The sequence below is a fragment of the Capsicum annuum genome, chromosome 9, assembly GCF_002878395.1.
Source record: "Capsicum annuum cultivar UCD-10X-F1 chromosome 9, UCD10Xv1.1, whole genome shotgun sequence".
NCBI classification, from domain to species: domain Eukaryota; kingdom Viridiplantae; phylum Streptophyta; class Magnoliopsida; order Solanales; family Solanaceae; genus Capsicum; species Capsicum annuum.
Genome location: NC_061119.1, coordinates 70097993 through 70115933, shown reverse-complemented (window position 1 = coordinate 70115933; position 17941 = coordinate 70097993). Strand labels below are relative to the sequence as shown.

The window sequence follows — 17941 nt, the reverse complement described above, 5'->3', positions numbered from 1 at the left end:
TGGATCGACCCCAAATATCTTTCTTAATTTCCTTAAGGCAACTCTCTTATCTTTCCAAATCCCTTACAAGCTTTACAAGAAATGCTTCTATTCTCTAACTTCCAAACTAAGCATCCTTATTCCATAGTGGAACATAAAGACCACCCATTTCCTTGTAACTATATTTCCTCTTCCAGTCACTATCACTCCATCTACCTATTTCAATATATCTATCACCATAGTATTTCCAACCTTTATTCCCTGAGTTAAATTTCCAATTACCTTTATTAGACCCTTGTCCCTTGTGTTTCTCATCTAGATACTTAGCTTCTTTGTAAGAGTCTGGTTCTTCATGTATAGAAGCCTTACCTCATGAACCCACTATATTTACCTTTTTTACTCCAATTGCTACAAATTTTATCATAAGCAAGCCAATCTTAGTCCTTTGTTGGGACACCACTTAAGGTAGTGTCAAATGCTCTCTACTCACGAGAGGCACCAATTGCATAAGTACTAGCTAATCTATCCATCTCTCAAGTATGCCATCCAGAATTGGTTTTAGCAATCCAATTTAAGATCTCAAATACATACTTCCAATAAAGACTCATGAAGGCTCCGCCTAAGGTAGTATCTTCTACAACCTTAGTATTAGCATTTAAGGACCTATAGAATATCTCAAGAAAGTTTCTACTTGTGATTCTATGATTTGGAACATTCTGTAGCTTCTGTTTGAACCTAAACCGTGTCCTGTATAGTGCCTCTGAATGCAACTATCTGAAATTATTGATCTTATCCTTCAATTGCAACATTCTAGAGGGAGAGAAAAATAAGTCCAAGAAATGTATCCTCAACTCATTACAAGTGGTGATAGATTCACGAGATAACTCTCCTAACCATAAAGTCACCTCCCCTGTTAGAGAGATTGGTAATAATCTCAGTCGTATGGCCTCCTTCCTTATCCCAAGCAGATTATATGAAGTGCAAATCCCCATGAAATTCATAATATGCAAATTTCAATCATCATTAGGTAGGTCAACAAAAACCCCATAGAAATTTAGCAACTAGATCATAGCACTTGAAATATCAAAATTGGTACCTTAGGGAAATTCTGGAGGAATGATTGCACCTATGTTAATTGGCTCTACATACCACAAATTTTCTTATGGATCATCATACACTGACAGATATTGTTGGATAGGTAGTTTTTCTCTATTTCTTGTTATTTTGTCCCCTTCAAGTGCAGCTAGATGATCTTTCTCTTCTAGTCTAGCCCTTTCTTCCCTAGCTAATTGTTAGGTAGCTGGTTGCCTAGAATTTTCTTCAGCCATTAAGTGAGCAGTACCTTGCTCTTGAGTTTTCGGAACATCATGCTAAAGTGGTCGATTCAATTCTAATATATCATCATGAATCACGTCAAGCAAGGATCCTTGATTATGAACTCCTTCTCTCGCTATCATTTGATTTTGTCTTAGAGTTCTCTCAAGTTTAGTATCTAATAGAATCAGGGGATAGTGACATAACCCAAACAAGGGCCTAGTCGTGTCAGGTGCCTCAAGTCAAATCAGGGCCGGAGACTACCCCAATATCCAACCATACCCTTCCTGCAACCTATGTCGGATGAATTCTACACACATAACAAAATAGAACAATAATAAAACAAATATATTAGTAAAATCCATAACCATACCCAACCAAAACATCCCACCAAATATCCAACGGATGTCAACCCTAATGCCAAGACTACCACCAATACCGACACCGCTCATTCCTATAGTAGTCACACAAAGCCTCTAACTAAAACAAGGAACATTCGATCGGGACATACGCCCCACCATATCAAAAACAAAAGTCCAAGAAAAAATAATGTAAAGAAGTCCATAGCATGAAATGGAGTCTTCCAAAGTATGGAAGCTTACCACTTTATTCTGACTCTAAGTTGCCCCCAAATCCAAGTCATTAAGCAGGAGAAGTAGTATGGTCGCTTCCTGCATCGCATGGGTATACAGTGCCTGAAGACGGTTAGTGTGATGGAAACTAGCATGTACTTAAGAATAAAGATAAAATAATGTCATTATTCAAAAACCAAAGTAAACAACCATACGTAATCAAATACATATAGACATATATACCATGCCGGGAAAGAAAACCGAGTTAGCATGCATTAAAAACCATAACCTATGTTGTGTAGATTAACCTTCCTCACCTACGGGCTATATGGGTCCAGTGTTACCCACCTGAACAGGCCCCACTGCATGTAGCCACATGAACTGAAGATATCATAGGGGCCATGGATTCCCGTGTACCCTTCACCCTCCGTGAAACGTATATATGAGTATAAACTTAGGGGATTCCTGTTCACCCCACAAGTATATGGTCACCATGGCCAACCATCATGTTGGCAAACATGAGTTTCCAATGTCTGTCCATTAGACTCACACCTTCACATTTAGCTATCACAACCCGCTATTATTTCCCAATTAAAATATTTAATACATAATAAAACCACCAATTCCAGAATTTAATTACCAAGGCATTATGTAGTGATATCATCATACTGACTATAGCTTCCAAGAATGTCATTATCCAATAGTTAGGGGATTCCCATGTACCCCAGAATATTTCCAATTAAAACAAAACCATGGCCACCAAGTCCTTTACAAACCATTTAAAACCAACCAAACCAATTTAAGTTCAATTACCATATTATGCAGTGCAAAGGTTTCAATAAAAGTCAAACTGTGTGAAAAAATCATTCTCATTGGCATTTTATCAAACATGTTGAGGGCATATAGTTTCCAAACCAAAACAAAGAACCAATTGACCATTCCCCTGCAACCACATGTTCAAACCACAATTATAACTTGAAAAAACATAAGAAAACATGGGAAAACATTATCCAACCATCCAACATCCATTTCAAAACCAATACAAATCATCAATAATACCATGAAAACCATTCATTAAAAACATTATTTTAGTTGAAATAACAATGAGGAAGGAGTAACATACCTTAGACACCAAGAAAGATAGAGAGAAACCACCCTTGAAAGCCTTAATTGACCACCTTGAAGAAGCCCTAGACTCTTTTTAAACCAAGAATTTGAGAGAGATTTAAGAGTGTTTAGAGGATGTTTGATTTGGGAATAGTAGGTTAATGAAGTCCCACGAATGTTTTAAGTCATGGGGTCAAAAGAAGTTAAGAAGGGAAATGTCTAGAATACCCCCAACTTAAATTGTAAAAATTCCTGCACACGGTTGGACCCCTCCACTCATACCCACTTCATACGAGTGGTACCATAAACTCTTACCTAGAATAGAAGGTTTGACATCTACACACTGTCTACCATACTACTCCCCATGCCCCACTCGTACCCATACCATATCACTAGTACCTTTAAGTCATATCTCAGATAGAATCAAAGATTTTGTACATTGAACAACATACGATTGGACTTTACCTCTCATCACATTAACATATGACTCATCACTACCAAGACGTACCCACAACAGAAGCTTGACCACCAAACACTAGACACCTGCCAATACCATATATTTTGTATGGCAAGTCGTATTAAGAACAGAAGGCTTAAGACTCAGGAAATTTCAAGGGCCAAAACCCAGGGTGTTTCAATACGCCCTTACTTGGATCATTCATCCTCGAATGATAGAACAAGGCAGTACAAGCATAATTTATATCCCAACACCACGACTCTGACCTTTAACTAAGTTAGTAAACAAAAGTATAAGGAAGAACACATAACTCCCGCATGAATTTCTAGAGCAAAAAATAGGAATGGATACTTGGACTTCATGTCCTTTTCAGATTCCCAAGTAGCCTCTTTAACCTTGTGGTTCCTCCATAGAACCTTTACCAAAACTATGTTCTTGGTCCACAACCGATGAACCTGTCGATCCGAGATCTCAATTGGGACATTATAAGACAAAGAATCTAAAATATCAATATCCTTAATAGGCATAATTTATGACAAATCACCCATACATTTCCTCAACATAGAGACAGAGTATACCGGGTGAATGGGGCCCAAACTAGGAGGCAACTCCAACTTATACGCAACATTACCAACCCTCATCAAAACCAAATATAGACCAACTTATGGGGACTAAGCTTTCCTTTCTTCCAAAAGTGCACTATCCCAAACCTTAAACTCTAACTCTCTTTGCCTAATATCCACATGGGACTTTTGGCTACTTTGGGCAGCCTTAAGTCTATCCCAAATCACCTTTACTTTTACATAGCCTAGTGAACCAAGTTTTGGACAAACATATCAGCCTCACTAAGCTCAAACCACCCAATAGGAGACCTACATCTCCTACCATACAATGCTTCAAATGGAGCCATCCAATGCTAGAGTGGTATCTATTGTTATTGGAAAACTCTATAAGAGGAAAATACTCAACCCAACTACCACCATAATCAATCACGCAAGCATGAAGCATGTCCTCCAATGTCTGAATAGATCTCTACGTTTGCTCGTTTGATTGTAGGTGGAAAGCAGTACTAAGACTCACCTTGGTCCCCAAACCTTTCTGAAATGACCAATAAAATAAGATGAAAAATGCGTACCACTAACTAAGATAATAGAAATAGATACCCCATGCAACTTCACAATCTCTTAGAGATGCAGCCTTACATAATCCTCAGGTGAGAAGTGTGTCCTCATGGGCATAAAGTGAGCTGACTTTGTCATCCTATTCACGATGGTTTAAATCGAATTTAATTAGTTCCAAGACCGAGGAAGACCATTAACAAAATCTTTGTTGATCACTTCCCACTTCCACTCTGGTAACTCAATTTCTTGATACAATTCTCCGGGCCTCGTGTGCTCAACTTTCACTTATTGACACACCATGCACCTAACCACAAAATTAGCCACATCTCTCTTTATATTATTCTACCAATATATCTTCTTGAAGTCATAATATATTTTTGCTGAACCAAGATGAATAAAGTAGTATAAATCATATGCCTCAGCCAAGAGTCTTTCTCACAAACCATCTACGTTGGGAACACATAATCTCCCTTGGTACTACAAAGTACCATCACCACTAATCTGAAAGTCTATCAACTTCTTCCCACCAATGTCACCCTTGATCATCATCAAGATAGGATCTAACATTTGTTTCTCCTTGATTTTAGTTCCAAGATATGACGGCGCCACTACCTGAATAAATACACCACCATTCTTAGTGTCGAAGAAACAAACTCCAAGGTTCATAATAGAGAATATCCTTCACCAACTGCTATTTCTCGTTATCCACATAAACAAGTCTCCCAATGGATAACTTAGAAAACGAATCAACAACCATATTAGCTTTACCTAGATGGTAGTGAAGACTTATGTCATAATCCTTGAGAAGCTTGAGCCATCTCCTTTGCTTGATGTTAAGCTCTAAGTAAACATATATTGCAGGCTCTTATGATCAAAAAAGATATCCACATGGACTCCATATAAATAATGATGCCATATTTTCAATGCAAACACCACAACTAACACTTCCAAGTCATGGGTTGGATAATTCCTCTCTTTTACCTTCAACCTTCGAGAGGCATAAGCTATAACCTTGATATGCTACATCAAAATGAACCCAATCCCCACAGGGTATGCATCACCCTATACCCCAAAACCATCAGTGCCTTTAGGCAAAGTCAAATCTGGATCCAAAGTTAACTTATCATTCAGCTTCTCAAAACTTCCCTCACAAGCACTAGAGCGTAAAAACCATACCTTCTTCGGAGTCAACTTACTCAATAGGGCAGCTATAGAAGAAAAACTCTATATGAACCTTTTATAGTAATAAGTTAAACCCAAGAAGCTCCGAATATCGGTTTGAGTCGTAGGTCTAGGCCACTTCTTAACCACTACAACCTTTTGTGGGTCTACCATGATCCCTTAACTAGAAATGACATGACCGAGAAAAGTGATAGTGTTCAACCAAAATTTAGATTTTAAAAACTTGGCATACAACTACTGCTCCTTCAAGGTCTGCAACACTATATGGAGGTGATCGATATAATCCACCTTACTCTTAGAGTACACCAGAATGTTATCTATGAACATAATGACAAATAAGTCCAAAAACTAATGGAAGACTCTATTCATCAAATCCATAAATGTCATTGGGACATTGGTCAACCTAACAAATATAACCAAAAACTCATATTGCCTATACTAAGTATGAAAGGCAATCTTAGTGATATCCTCCTCCAAATCCTTAACTAATGATACCTGGATCGAAGATCAATCTTCGATAAGAAATTAGAACCCTACAACTGATCAAACAAATTATCTATCCTTGGATGGTAATACTTATTCTTTACTTTAACCTCAACTGTCAGTAATCAATGAACATCCAAAGGGAACCATCCTTCTTATGCACAATTAACACTGGTACACCCCACGGGGACACACTAGGATGGATGAAATCCTTTTTTAAGAGATCCTTTAGTTGCTCCTTAAGATCCTTTAACTCAGCCAGAGCCATTCAATACAGAGAAATATTAATTGGATGATTGTCTGAAACAAGATCACTCCAAAGCTCAATCTCCCTAAGAGGAGCAACACCAAGAAGGCCATCAAGAAAGACCTCAGGAAATTTATTTGCTACTGGGACAAAATGTAAAGAAGGACCCTCCAAGTTAGAATCTTTATTCGGTACTAGGTGATAGAAACACCCCTTAGAAATTAATCTCTCAGCTCTAAGATATGATCTAAACTTGCCCTTAGGAGCTACGAAACTATCCTCCCACTCAATAACCAGCTAATTAGGGAATTTAAAGACAACATTATAGGTCTAACAGTCTAAGGATGCATATCACGAGTGCAACTAATCCATCCCCAATATGACATTGAAATCCACCATATTTAATTTAAATAGATCACCAATAGTTTCTTTACTACAAATAAATACCACACACACCCTATACACTCTTGTAGAAATCATAGAGTCACATATCGGGGTAGAAATAGATAAAAGGTCCAAAATAAACTTGGTATCAAACCCAAAATGTGTATCTATAAATGAGGTCACTTAAGATAGAGTGGACCCCAAATTAAGTAAATAGTACACATAATGAGAAAAAAGTTTCAACATACCAATCACGAAATTAGGTGATGCCTCTTACTCTTGTCGGGTAGTAAGAGCATAAAGATGGTTTTGACAAGTGGCGGAGCCAGATGACACACCCTTTGGTACTAGTGCTAAAGAAGAGGAAATCAGAACCTTGTTTTATCCCGAAGCAACCATACTAATATGGTAGTTTCTAAGCATATGCCCTGACTGATAATAGTTGAAGCATCTGATCTCTTCCTTTATCGTAGAAACCCCAATGCAATCTACCATAAAATTTGCAAAAAGGATATAATAGAGCTGACTTAGACCCACTAGACTGAGATTGGGCGCCAAGTGTCCTAAAGCTATCGCCATCATGGAAACACCTATCACCCGACGACTTTGTGTTGGGAACACTTGTCATCGAGTAAAACCCATAATTGCCCCACTTCTTCTTGGGAAACTTTCTGCCATCTCTTCTACTCTGTTGTTTGCCACCACCCTACTCAAAGAATCAAAACTTTTTTCCCTATCTCCCCTCTAACTAAGCCTTCTTCTTTTTCTCTTCCAAAACATGCTATATGTACACAACCAATATGGAGATATCTATGTCTTTGTTTAACAAGGTAGCCTTACTCTCTAAGATCATATTTTGGGATAAACCAGAAGCAAAATTTCCTATTCTAGCCCTCATACTAGTACGAACTCTGGATCATACCACAACAACTGGTGAAACTTCAAGAAATACTTCTTGACAAATATCTTACCTTGCGTCATATTAACAAACTCTTCTACCTTTGCTTTCCTTAACTGCTAAGGAAAGAAGCGGTCCAAAAATACATTAGAGAAATCCTTCCAAAGAGATAACTTAGCATCATCACCCTTTGCCTAATCCCATTCTTTATACCATTAGTAATCCACATATTTTAGTTGGTAGGTGGCAAACTCCACACCCTCTATAATTATGACATGCATAGAATGGAAGATATTTTCTATCTAGTCCAAAAAACCTTAAGGATCTTTCTCAAACTTAATATCCATAAAGGTCAAATGATTCAACCACGTAAATTAGTAAACCCTTATAGTCTCAAAAGATAGAGTAATAATAACACCATGATCAGACTGAGAAGCTGCCTTTTTTTGGTTTAATATTGTTTTTTATTGATCATCATAAAAAAAATTAATACATGAATGGGAAATTGTAGACTTAAAAAATATCTGTCCAAAAATCCAATGACCCGGCTAAAAAAAGAAAAAGGCCTAGCCCAATTGCTTGACCCACCCCACTCTACTCATTTAAAAGGGAGTAGGCTTTCTAAATTCATTAGCTCAGCTGATCTTTTCACTTCACCGCCTCCTTCACCATGCTTAGCTTTCTCAACCTATGATTTGTTATTCTTCAGGTCTGGGTGATCAATACCCTTCCTTTGCTTCTTATTTTAGATGCTTTCAGCTTGCATGAGTAAGTAAGCTTCTTTATTTCTTCTTATAAACTTTATCTTTTGACCTTGTGTTTTCTTTAGGTGAAATCTTTAGTACTCTTTTTGTGGTTTTGGTGCTTAAAAAAAGGGTCTTATCTTCTGAAGCTTGTTTTTTTCTTCTTGTAAGTCTCCTAGCATGAGCAGTTTGTACTCTGACTTGTACTAAATCCTGTCTCACTATTATTTCTCCATATATAGCTATAGCTGAGATGGAGATAATGGGAAGCTCGAACTTGTTAATAGTTGAAGAGGAATAAGAAATTTAGCTTTTGGCATTCGATCTGACTTGGTGACCCCTGATCTACTGAGATTCCCTTTTTGTTGGTTGGTGTAAATAGGTATAGCATTTTTGGTTTTTTGTTCAGCTCTGTTTGTACATAAGATATTAGTGAAAACATTTGTTGTAGCCTTTCCAGTCCTGTTAGCATGTTGCTACTTTTAGTCTCAAGTACGAACATTGTTTCTTGTCATTATTTAGTAACTTTCTACCTGCACTTGGTATTAGTTGAAAGTTGTAATAATGAACTGTTTCTTTTCAAATGCTAAGTTAGATAAGTAATCAGCCACTTAATTGCCTTCTCTATATATGTGAATAAATTATACCTGCTTGTACTGTAGTAGCATCCTTACCTTGTTCACTTTATCTGTTAGCATCTATGGTGCTTCCCATTCTTAAGTTAAGAACATTTGCATAGCCAATGAATCAGTCTGTATGATAATCTTTTCTTGCCTTGACTGACTAAAATGTTGTGCTGCTTATTTAATAGCTTTTGCTTTTGCTATCAAGTTATCTGTATCTTCAATAATTGCTCCCTTTACAGGTATTAAGTCTCCATTTTCATCCCTCAAGCAAAAGGCCCATGAGTTGTTTCTTGGATTCTTTTAGATGCACCATCTGTGTTATATTTACACCGACCATGTTTTGGTAATTCCCAAAGTACAACTTTAGCTGTAACTCTAGGTTTTAATTGACTTAGTTGATGTAATATGATTGGCCACTCTATATTAAAATCCATCAATGGTTTCCTCACTTTAAGAAGCAGCCTTAGCTATCTTATAACATTGAAAATCAACCTATGCATACTGACTTCCTTTCCTTCATGTTTTTTCTTGTTTCTTCTTCTCCATAATTCCCATATAATAATTGCTGGTATGACTCTAAAATATGCTTTCTCTCTTGGTTTTACCTGGGCAGTCCTCCAAGCATGTATTATCTCTCTTAAGCTTATTCCTTGTATATTTATTCCTACAAAAGAAGAAAAATAGGACCAAGTCTTGTTAGCTGAATATGATCTCAGTAGCACATGTACAATGGTCTCCTATGATAGGTTTTGATGACACCAATACTTGGAAGGACCATACACCCCCCATCTTCTTACTGTATCATCGACAACAATCCTCTCTTTCCACACCCTCCACATAAAAAACATAATTTTGAAAGGCATTTCTTTTATCAATAATTGTTTGTAAAATTCATTGTATTCTCCCCTCTGTCTTACATAGGTCCATGCAGATTTTACTGTGAAATTACCTCTAGCCTCCAAGCTCCAAATTTGCTTATCTTTTTCATTAAATCCCCCTATTTTAACTTTATTCATCACATGTGCTCCTATATCCTCTGCAAAAATACTCCTTAACTGTTCTTCATTCCACCTATCATTAGTCATCATGTTCTTCACCCACTGATATCTTTTATCCCATTCATAACTCTCCTCACTGATAGTATACAAATCCCCTAATTCACTCTAGTTATCATACCACAAATGAACATCCCCTCTTCTAACTTGCCAAATGATAAGATGATCTATTAACTTCCTTACTTGCAACATTTTCTTCCATACTTGAGAACCACCACCTATTTTCTATTCAACTTCCATTTGATGATACTTCCTGCAATACTTGTTCATCATATAAGTACTCCATGTAGTCTTCTGGTTTCTAAAATTCCACCAGATCTTACCAAAAAGGGTTGTTGATGCATCCTGCAATTTTCTAAAACCTAATCCTCCTTCAGCTTCTGGAAAACACTAGAGTTCCAAGATACCCAATGTCTACCACTTCCACCTACAATACTACTCCAGGAAAATTTAGCAATTATCTTTTGAATAGCATTTATAACATTCTTAGGTGGTTTTATCACTGACAAATAATGAATTGGTATACTTTGTAACACATGCTTGATAAGAACTACTCTACCCCTATAAGACAGCAACTTCCCTTTCTAGGATTGTAACTTGGAACTTATCTTATTCATGATATGTTGTACACTTTCTTCTTCCTCGTAGAGAATATTGGACATCTCAAGTAATTGAAAGAAAATTGTTCCCTCAAATTAGTTGTAGAAACTTCTTCCATCACCACTACTCCATTTGAAACACTATGATGCACATAGATGGCACTTTTTTCCTTATTGATGTTCTGCCCTAATACTCTTTCATATCTTTCTAGTGTAGAATTCACCATCTGCACAGTTTTTAGTTTTGCCTTACAAAGAATAATCATATCATCTGCAAATGTAAGATAATTTAGCTTAGGACTTCCTATGGGCATCCCAAAAGGGTTGAACTCCTTATTAGACAATAGTTTCTTCAATCCCCTAATAGAACCTCAACTGTAATGATAAACAAAGTTGGTGACAATGGACCACCTTGTTTAAGCCTTTTTTGGATTTAAAGAAACCCTTTGGTTGTCCATTTAACAAAATGGAATACCAATTATTTGCCAAAATCCTGAATACCATATTTATCGATAGCTCACAAAAACCTAACTTCCTCAGGACTTTGGCCATAAATAACCATTCTACCCTACCATAAGCCTTCATCATATCAAGCTTCATAACCATATTAGGAATTTTTCCCCTCTTTCTAATCTTAGCTACAATCTCCACCACTAAGATATTTTAAGCTATGCTTCTTCCTTGTACAAAACCAACTTACTCTTTAGATACTATGTAAGGAAGAATTCCCTTAATTCATTTATGAATAATTATAGAGAAAATTTTATTCACAAATTTACTAAAGGAAATTGGTCTTAGATCTGAGAGATTATTTACCACTAACTTCTTTGTAAGTAAAACCAAATTAGTATGAGTGATAAATCTAGGAAGATCCTGACCATAGAATAAAGCTATAACCATCTAGTGTAGGTCATTTGCAATAATACTCCTTTCATCTTGGAAAAAATCCCCAATCATCCTACTAGTACCTCCAGCACTATTCCTATTTAATCCCATAACTGCTTGTTAAACTTCCTCCAATAAGGGGATCTTCTTCAACTCTTCATTCTGATCCCCAGTGGCTAACCTGGATAGCTCATCTAACATTGTTAAATCTTTTGCATGCTCTTGCTTTTCAAATTGTTTCTGAAAGAAGACTTCCACTGCTTCAGCTATTTTCTCCTGTTTGTCCAACCAAATTCCCTCTGCAGTTTGAATTCTATTTATTTTTAATCTAGCCCTTCTCCCCTTAACTATAGTATAAAAAAACTTAGTATTCTTTTTTCCATCTTTAAACTATTTAAAATGGCCTTCTGTCTCCAATACTCCTCTTTCCTTTTCAATTGAGTTGCTAGCTATGCTTGAGCCTATGACAAACTTGCTCTATTATTACCAGATGGCTCCATTTCAAACTGCTGCTCTCTTACCTTAATTACTTCTTCCAAAGTGGCAATCTCTTGGATATTACCAAAAGTTTTCTTACTCTATTCAGTCAATGCGTCCTTAGTTTTCTTTATCTTTTGGTGAAATTTGATAAAGGGATTTCCTTCACATTCTATATTCTAGCTTTCCTTGATAACATCTAAACAGGACTCTTCCTTCAACCAAAATTTTAGAAATTTGAATGGTCTGATCAATTGTTCACATAATGTGCTAAGCTTTTCCAACATTAGAGCATGATCAGAGACACTTTTTACTAAGTTTTCTAGTTCCAACACTGGAAATAACTTCTGCATTTTATCATTAACAAGAACTCTGTCTAACCTTTTAAAGATACAGTCTTTATCCACTCTACTATTCCTCCATGTAAACTTACTTCCTTTAAAATCATAATCATCAGATTACACATGATAATATAGTGATTAATGTTATAAGTCTCATCTAGTGTTACCTGCAGTCCACTAAGATTTTTCTCCTTACTTCTAATCACATTAAAATCCCCCTACTAACCATAGATATTGCATATTATTAGCAGTCTCTACCAAATAATCCCATAATAATAGTCTTTCCACCTGACTACATTTTACATACACTAAAGTAATATAAACCTCTACCCCAACAGATTGATCCATTAACTTAAGACTATTCAATTGTTCTTCATACCTTATAAAAGAAAAATCAATAGAATTATCAATAAAAGCCCATATTTTACCTGAGCAATTCACTACTGCATGTTGCATACCCAATCTTTTTTTATAAGCCTCTACCAAATGACTCTCCTAAAAAGGTTCCATTAGACCTATAAAGCCAAAATGTAACCTTCTATTCATTGTAATCAGCGTTGTAAATACTTTCTGTGTGTTAACTAATCTGATATTCCAAATTAAAGCATTCATTTTGATAATGATTTCAACATGTGAATCCTTGTTTGCATTTTGCTTGCACTTGTCTTTGTATTCTTCTTCTATCTTTTTCCATGCTTTTGATTCAAAGATTGAGCTTGTTCTGGTGATAAGTCCCTTTTTCTTGTAAGTTTTTCAATATTATCTGCCATATTGTCCTCATCCAAGTCAGTTTTCTTACTATTGACTAACTCCAGAAGATTACCTGCATCCACTGTAATGGGAACCACAACATTCATTATCTATTCCTTCTTACCTATATGCTCATACTACACAAGGGCTAATTCTAAATTGTTACTGCTCTCCATTTCGGCATGGTTTTGCATTAGCCCCTCCTACTTATATTGATTGTTATTCTACACTTCTGTTGTTACTTCTCCTATTACTACATCCTCCTGATTATAAATTCTACCTTTTTGATTTTATTTTATGTTGTTCTGCATTGCCTCTTCTTCTTCTTCTCTATTACTCTCGCCACTTTCTCCCTATTCTCCTATTGCACCCGTGCCAAAGTTTTTATTCACCCATTCTTTGGTGCTTTCCTTCTGCTGCATGCTAGAATTTTCATTTTGATTTTCCTGCTGGTCTTGATTTAAAGCTTCAAATGAATTTGACTTTTGTATATCATTAGTATTATCTCCAACCTCCCCAACTATCTGGCAAAATCTATCTTTTTTGTACTTGTTCTTCTTGAGTAACCATTGATTACTATTATTCTTCTGTGCCATTATTTGGACTTGTTCCTTCTACTGCTCCTCTTTTTCTTTTCCATATTTGTTGCTTCATTTTTGCTCCTAAATCTTTTTATACATTTCTAGGTGAATATTCCAGCATGAATTTTCATCATGAACTTCCAAACCACATTCTTGATAGTATTAGGGCTTATGGTCATATGTTATACTGATCCACTTTGATTTAATCTTTCTACTTACGGTCATATGTTATACTGATCCACTTTGATTTAATCTTTCTACTTACATTATCTTCTTTATTGATCTTTACCCTACGAGGTAGCTTAGCCACCAAGTCCTCTTTAGTCTTAACTCTTGCACAACTTGGTCTTGGGTGATTTTTTGTTGCCATATCCACCATCAAAGGTTTCCCAATTGTTGTTTCAACATCTGGTTCAAACCAAGGGTCCTATTTGAGAGTCCTCATTTTCCAATATACATTATTGCCTTTAATATGAATAGCTACATTCGATAATAAATTCATATAACCTCTAGCTGATTCAATCTTATTAAAACATGCCTTGAATCCAATACCCCTATTATACAATCTCCTTTTATGCCAAACTGATTAGGGATTATTTTTCATAAAACATTAATCTCCGGCATACCATAAGAGAATTTACTAATGACAGCATATTATAGATTCTTTTGTATGATTAAAGATTGAACTTCAGAAGATTTTCATGTCACTTTGGCTCCTCATGCACCATTATGACTGGTTTAGGCAAAACTTTGTTATTTTCATGCATGTACGACTTTGATTTCAATAGATCTGCATATTTTTGTGCCACACTTTGTTTCTTATCTCCTTTTTTCTTGTTTTTCATATTTCTATCCGGTGGATCAGCTCCACCGGAGCTAGTAGCTATGATTCAATGGTACAAAGAGAATTTTTTGGAATTGCTTCAGTTAGGGTTTTTTTAGGAAAGGGAAGTTTCTAGATAGGTTCTTCCAATATCTTCACACACATACATACACACATGACTGACAAGGTACCAATTGTGACAACATATGAATAGGTAGACAAAACTCAACATTCGTCACTTCAGCCTAAGAAGCTCGGGAAAGACTAGAGGGAATTGGTAAAACTCTAGAAGGGCAATCAGGAACTGGACCCCTAGACTAGTTATGGATCCAATAAGTAGAATAGGTCCCATTAACATTGTCCTCAGTTGGGAAAGAGGATTTTTCATGAGCATCTGATCATCGAGGAGGCATGATCTGAAAAGTAAAAAAATAGGAAGAAGAGGAGAATACATAAACTTAGACTCCAAGCTTACAAATAGAACATAAGAAAGAGAAACATTCCTAAATGTCTTATCGCCACTCCCTTATGAGTGTGGTGCTCTTCACACCTTTAAAAGAGACTCTACTCTACATGGTTTTGTGAAATCCCAATTGACCATGAACCTAGTTGTCTGAGACCAATCTGACATAACCTAAACCAGGGCCTAGTCATGTCAGGTTCCTTTAGTCCAACTGGTACCAGCGACACCCCTAATACCCAACCATAACTGAACTACAACCTATGGAGAATGAATTAAACATATAAAAAGAAAGAACAATAATAAAACAAAGACACTAAAAAAATCCATAACCATAACCAACAAAATATCCCACTAAATATCCAACCGGTGTCAACCCCAATTCCAATACCAATACCAAGGCTAACACCAATACCGACACCACCCATGCCTATAGTAGTCATATAAAGCCTCTAACTAAAAACAAGGAACATTCGGTCAGGACATACCATGACCATAGCTAAAACCAAAGTCCAAGAAATAAAAATAATGCAAAGAAGTCCATAGCATGAAATAGAGTTTTCCAGAGTATGGAAGCTCACCACTTCAGTCTGACTCTAAGGTTTCCCTGAATGTAATTCACTGAGCAAGAGGAGTAGTATAGCTGGTTCCTGAATCATAGGGGGATACAGCGCCCGCAGATAGTTAGCATGATGAACACTAGCCTGTACTCAATGATAAGGATAAAATAATTCCATTATTCCAAACCAAAGTAAACAACCATATGTAATCACATACATATATACATATATACCATACCGGGAAAGGGAATCGAGCTTAGCATGCATTTAAAACCTTAACCTGGGCTATGTATATTGCCTATCCAAAAACCACCCATAATCTATATGGGTTTATTGTTACCCCCTAAATAGTTTCAGTATGTCTAGCTATATGAACTAGAGATATCATAGGGCTGGGGATTCCCATGTACCCTTCACCCTCCGTGATACATATATACAAGTATAAACTTAGGGGATTTCTATGTACCCCACAAGTATATGGTCACCATGACCAACACTCATGTAGGAAAACATGAGTTTCCAGTGTCCGTTCATTGGACTCACACCTTCATGGTTAGCTATCACAACCCGCCATTATTCCCCAATTAAAATCCTTAGCACATAATCAAACAACCAATTCAAGAATTTAATTACCAAGGCATTATAAAGCGGTATTGTCACACCGACTATAGCTTGCAAGCAAGGTCATTAGACAACACTTAGGGGATTCCCATGTACCCCATAAGATTTCAAATTAAACTATAAAAATTCCTACAGTTAGGCACGATTGGACCCCTCCACTCATGCCCACATCATATGAGTGGTACTATCCAGTCATACCTAGAATAGAAGGTTGGACATCCATACATTGTCCACCATATGACTCTCTTTGCCTCACTCATACCCAAACCATACGACTAGTACCTTTAAGTCATATTAAAGAAAAATTAAAGGGGTTGGACACTAGACAACATACGATTGGACTTTACCTCTCGTCATTTTAACTTAAGAATGAAATAGTATAAAAGCAAAAATTAACGAATGAAACTAATAACTTTGACAAACTCAATCTATCACATTGTAACCATATTCTCCAACAATGACACCAAAATTTGATTTCTCCTAAACTACACCCTCAAAATTATAATGCAGTTATTGAATAAAATATTAAACCCAATAAGGTTGGGGTCGATCCTATGAGGAATAAACAAAAATTCTGTCAAGAGTTTTTCTATGTGGTGGGAATTAAGTAAATAAAAAGGGAGGTTTTGTAAAAGTAAATTGTAATAGTAATAGTTATTGGTTGATTAGATTGGAATCAATATGAGATGAGCACTATGATCATGTTGCCCATGACGTCATAACTCCACTTGCAATTCGTGTTAGCAAACTATCTCAATGCCTTACATGTAAGATAACAAGATATATATCACCTAAACATCTCTCAACCTTGGTTAAATGAATTTCACTCATCTGCTTTAAGACTTGGAGCATTACCTTACTAACCCTTTTATTGTGATCTTAGATTAATTATCCCATTTAAGTCTTAAGTAAATTTCATTAAGGTTGATAGTTTCATATTCTTGTTGTTATTTCCTTTTCCTTATTTGTACCTTAATTTCAATCAAATTAAGAATACAGGCATGTTCCTAATATTTTCAATCGTCAAGAAAGTGATCAAACCAAAGAAAATACCAAAACATACAAACACACCAGTCTTGACTAACTTCACTCTTAACCCTAATTTATTAATTCATCATGGTTCTCACATCCCTAGTTATGGGGTTTAGCTGCTCATAATCCTAATCTCATAAGAAGAATTCATTAATGAAAGTATAATTGTGGACCTACAAGAATTGTATGAAAAACATAAATCTCAAATTGATTAAACACACTAGATAACAATACCAAGAATTCCAAGAGAACTAATATATCTAAGAACCTCAAAATAATGTAATAATGTGTAGGGTAATCATTAAACACAATGGGAGTATTTATATATTCAAAGTGAATCCTAGTTTACATATTCAAAGTAAACTATTTTTCTCGTCTAAATTGTTCACTTAGAATTTAGATGAGAAAACTAGTGTTACTAGCTTGAGCTATGTGTTTTTCTAGTTGATCTCGATGGATTCTAGTGTGTGTAATGAGTTACCAAGGGTTTAATTGTGTAATTAATATTGTAATAAATTTTTTATAGTGTTTAAGGTTCAATTGAAACAAGACAACAGACAAAACATTATGTTAAAGTTTAAACACCAAAACTAGTACTCTTTGCTTGAGCTATGTTCCTTCCTAGTTATCGTGTTGGATTCGAT

The 17941-nt window shown here is 36.0% G+C and overlaps 1 long non-coding RNA gene across 2 annotated transcripts in view; it reads left to right on the top strand.

Annotated features, from left to right (window-relative positions):
* Positions 1-8331: 8331 nt before the first annotated feature.
* The window catches only part of LOC107841726, a 65040-nt gene continuing 55430 nt past the window's right edge, over positions 8332-17941 (top strand). Inside the window, exons 1-2 of one of the 2 annotated variants that reach the window (XR_007044855.1) lie at positions 8332-8516; positions 8730-8869. This is a non-coding gene — a long non-coding RNA (uncharacterized LOC107841726). The remainder of the gene's footprint in view (positions 8517-8729; positions 8870-17941) is intronic. The other variant, XR_007044854.1, reaches the window with a different exon arrangement.